The sequence below is a fragment of the Pteropus medius genome, unplaced genomic scaffold (assembly GCF_902729225.1).
Source record: "Pteropus medius unplaced genomic scaffold, Ma_sr-lr_union100, whole genome shotgun sequence".
Classification (NCBI taxonomy): domain Eukaryota; kingdom Metazoa; phylum Chordata; class Mammalia; order Chiroptera; family Pteropodidae; genus Pteropus; species Pteropus medius.
The window spans coordinates 20,683-25,309 of record NW_024356366.1 but is presented as its reverse complement, the minus strand read 5'-3'; positions in this window follow the sequence as shown (position 1 = coordinate 25,309).

Genomic DNA, 4,627 nt, shown 5'->3' with positions numbered 1-4,627 from the left:
TTTAGTGTTTACTTTGAGTAGTCGCATTTTTGTGACGTTGCGTCAGTCAGCTTTGTCAGGACGTGCTGTGATAGCACCTCTGGCGGAAGGGCTGCAGCAGTAGGCTTATTTCTTGTGCGGCTGCGTTCGCTGCAGCCTTCTGGGCCTTCTCTGTTCTGGGACCCAGCCGAAGGAGCAGATGCTTTCTGGAACGTGCTGCTCCCAGAGCAGATGAACAGAGAGTCGACGGGCCCGTGCACATTCTTCTGGCGGAGGCAGGGGCCAACGGGGCGGTGGGCATCCTTGTCCCGAAGGCAGCGTGGCACGGAAGGGTGTGGCGGTGAGCAGTGGGGACGGTCACCGCCCCACCCCTGTGATGAGGACGTGCTTGGGAGGCCCGGAACCAGTTGCCTGAGAGCCAGTGCGTCCGCCGGGTCCCGCGTGCCGTGCCCTCTGGGTCTGTCGTCCGACGCTGTCGGCCTCTTGCCTGGCGTGTGTTCTCACGCCCTGCCGTGGGCATTGTGTGCCCCTCGGTCTCTCCCTCGCTTGGACCACCGTAGCCTGCACATGAAAAGAGCCTGGGGACAGCAAGGTGGGGGTCATTGTAACGCCGGGACCCGCCCCCGCCTCCTACCCAGCCCTGGCCCACAACCGCGGCGGCCCCGGGTGCGTCTGCGCCGCTGCGTCTGCGCCGCTGCGTCTGCGCGCTGGAGTCCGACGAGTCCACGTGGGCGGCGCGGGAGAAAGCGGCCCGGGCCGGAAGACTCGCAGACTGCGGAGCTTAGTGGACATGCCTGAGCAGGGCCGAGGCCCAGGTCGCGGGGCGGAGGCGAAGTGAAGTCGCCGCTCTGCTAGGTAGAACAAACGATGGAGGCGCCAGCGCGCCCATCTTGGTAGCGCTGTGAGGAGAGCTGCAGAACAGCGCGATCTCGAGACAATATCAAAGGAAAGGCAAAGTGTGTGTGTCCTCAAGATGTGAATTGAGACCTGTGTCTGATCATGATAATATATGAAGTGAGAGTGACCTGTGTGTGAGTGACCTGTGTGTGTGTGTGTGTGTATGAAAACCTGGTTTAGAGAAACCTGTGGTAATGAGGTCCATGTATATGTAAAGAACCTGTATGAGAAAGAACATGTGAGGACTATGTGAGACAATGAGAACCTAATGGATAAAAGCAATGAGACTAATGTGAAACTAACAATGAGAGCCATGTAATGTGTAAGGGAACCTCTAATAATAATGAATGTTAATCTGTAGAGGGTCTAATAGAATCTATAAAAGCCTGTGTACATGTGAGAACCCTGTGTGTGTGTTATGAAAGACTGTGTGTGTGAGTTGTAGTTAGTGACAGCAATGTGGCAGGAGCCTATATGTATGTGTGAGGCTGTGTGTGAGCCTGTGCAGTAATGCGAGAGCCTGTGTGTGTGTGTGAATGTTGTGTCTGTGTGAAGGCCTGTAAGTCAATAAAAGCCTGTGCATGTAGAGACCTGTGTGTGTGTTGTGAGGACCATGTGTATGAGGTTGTGAAGTGTAGTGATGGCTTATGTGTTGTGTGAGAACCTATAAGTATGTGAGACCTATGTGAGAAAGAGAGCTTGTGTGTGTGAAAAGGTTGTGTCTGTGTGAGGGCCTGAGTGGTTCTGAGAGAGCCTGTGAGTGTGTGAGGGTCTATGTGTATGTTTGTGAGGGCCTGTGTATGTGTGTGTGAGAATTTGTGTGTGTGAGGACTTGGGAGTTTGTGTGAGAACCTGTGTGTGTGTGATGGCTTGTGTGTGTGAGGGCTTGTGTGTGTATGAGAGTACCTGTGTTTGTGTTAGTGGACATGTATGTGTTTGAGGTGACCTGTGTGCAAATGTGAGGCTCTGTGTGTGAGAGAGACTGTGTGTGTGAGGGCCGAAGAGAGTGTGATGGCCTGCGTGTGAGGACTTTGTGTGTGTGTGAGGTCATGTTTGAGGAGCCTGTGTGTGTGTATAGGGAGCTGTGTATTATGAGGACTGTGTGAGGGCCTTGTGTGTGGTGTAGGGCTGGTGTGTTTGCGTAAAGACGCCTGTGTGTGTGTGTGAAGAACTGTGTGTGAGGCCTGTGTGTGTGTGAAGTGACCTGTCGTCAAAGGCCTGTGTGGGTCTGAAACGACTGTGTGTGAGAAGAACCTGCGTGAGGCCCGTGTGTGTGTGTGTGACAGAACAGTGTGTGTGTGAGCCTGTGTGTGAAAGGCCTGTGTGTGTGTGTGAGAGAGACTGTGTTTATGTTAGGGTCAGTGTGTGTGTGAGGGCCTCTGTGCATGTGATGGCCTGTGTGTGAGGGCCTTGTGTGTGAGTGAGAGCGTGTGTGTGTGAGGTCATGTGTGAGGACCTGTGTGTGTGTGCGCGAGGGCTCAAGGTGTGTAGGGGAGATTTTGAGGGCACGTGCGCCCCGAGGGTAGAGGGTCCGGTGACTGAGGGCCTGAGGCTCCTCCTCTGGGAGGTGATCGCCAGGAGGACGGGGACTTGGTCCCGACTGCATCACTGCGGCCAGCTGACCTGTGGCCTGGTGGTCTCTCCCCAGACCTCCTGTCCTGAGCCCTGTCAAGCCCCCTCGCCCTCCCCGGAAGCACGTGCGTCCCCTGTGCACCACGCCGAGTCGGTCGTGCGGGCTTCTTCCCCGCGAGCTCCTGCTGACTGAATCTGCCCTGACACTGACCTCGTGTCCAGCTTTGTCCACCTCCGTGCTCCTGGCCTGACTTTTGCTGGCACCCCCACCCGATCCTTGTTTCTGGTACCCAGATGGCCTACTTTAGGACAAATCGTGTCGTCCAAATTCACACATCGAAGCCCTGACTCCCAGCACCTTAGTATGAGGCCGTTCGAGATGGAATAAGTTAAAATGAGGCCATTAGAGTGGCTCTAATTCAGTGTGAGTGTGTCCTTCTAAGAAATGGAGTTTGGGATGCAGACACACAGAGCGACGACCATGTGAGGACGCGGAGTAGGCGCCGTCCACACGCCCATGCAGCCCCCGTGCCCTCGTTGCACCCACCGTTCCTGGGCTGCCCTCCTCGCCCGCGGGGAATGCAGGGGCTGCTTGGGGCCTGGACCCCCGGCCGGGAGGGCGGAGGGTGGGGTGGCGGGCTGGCAGGTCCTGGCGTATGAGGGTGTGCCGGCCCCGCGCGGCTGGGCTGGGCTGTGGGTTTCATGAGGCGCATCGGCAGAGGACTCCCAGTCAGCAGTGGGATTTTTAAGGATGTTTTATTGTCATAAAAAAAAAGAAAAAAGAAACAGTAAAGAAAGTTAACGGGCTCCAGAAAATTAAAAAAGAAAAACAGAAGCGACCCAAGCGACAAGGTGGTGTTTCCCTGGTGTGATGGCTCTCTGCGCGGCCCCCGGTCACGGGTCTGTGTCTCCCTCCTCCACGTCTAGGGATGCCCACGTGACATTCGCTGGAGACGGGACGGGAGACGGCTCCTGGAGGCTGTGAGGCCGTGGATCTGGGACCCTGGTCCTTCCCGCGGGCTCCCCGAGGCAGAGGGCTCTCCCTTCAGCCCTCTCCGCCCCCCGCATGGAGTGGGGAGACAGCTGCAGGCGTGGCCTCAGGCTTGGTTGCAGGATGGGCTGTGCCTACTCCCCTGCTTTCCCGGCGCCATGCACCCCGCCCGACACCAAGCTCTCGGCCTCCTCCGTCCACCGAGGCTGCATCCCGCCTGCTTGGGGACTCGGTTTCCAGGCCCCTCTCCGGAGGCCCGCTGGCTGGACACCCACTCCCCTTGCACCCCTGGCTCCTGCAGCAGCCCCAGGCCCGGGCCCTTCTCCAAGGGCCTCCTCCAGCAATCCGAGTGAGCTCGCGGGCATATCCAGCTTCTCTGGTGGGGGACGATGGCCTTTCCTTGCCTCGAGGCGATGTCCCCACGTAGGACCCTCTCCGGAATGCTGCGTTCTGGAGCCAGCGTGGACAGGGTTCGCCCGAGAGCTGGATCCTGCCCGCCAGCCACCGGGAGGGGACACGGGCTCCTCGTCCAGGATGAACTCGCTTGCCGCCTCCAGGCCGTGCTGTCCTGCGGAGGGGTTGCGGCGCCCTGTTGCCCTTGGTGTCCACATAGCAGTGTCTTGGTGGCTGCTGCGGAGGGGCCGGCGTGCGTCCATCAGCTCAGGTTGGCGGCGGAATGCGCCGTCCGCTTTGTTCTCCACAGGGCTGGGTAAGGCGCAGGATGCAGCCTATGGTGGCCGTGAGGACAGAGGGTGGAGGTGCAGGCCCAGGGTGGCCACAGGGGCAGACGGTGGCAAGGTCGGAGGGCAGCGAGGTCAGAGCGTGGAGAACAGGCGTGGCTGCGGGCTGAGCAGCATGAACCGCCAGACCTGGGCTCAGTGCAAGGTCTGGGGCAGCCTAGATGCCTGCCTGGGAGCGGCGGCGCTAAGCCCCCTGCCCGATCATGTTCCTGTAGTCGGGGACGATGGTCCGCTTCAGCTCGACCACGGAAGAGAAGATCCACTTCACCTGTGGGAGGGAGGACCGTACGTCACCTGGGGACAGTGAGGAAGGTCCAGGTGAGGCCAGCGAGGACACAGTGTGGGGACAGTGAGCCACAGAGTGGAGCTAGTGAGGGGACAGGGCGGGACAGTGAGGGACGGTAAAGGAGGCTCACGAGGTGGTGGTGTTGGAACGGTATGGCATCAG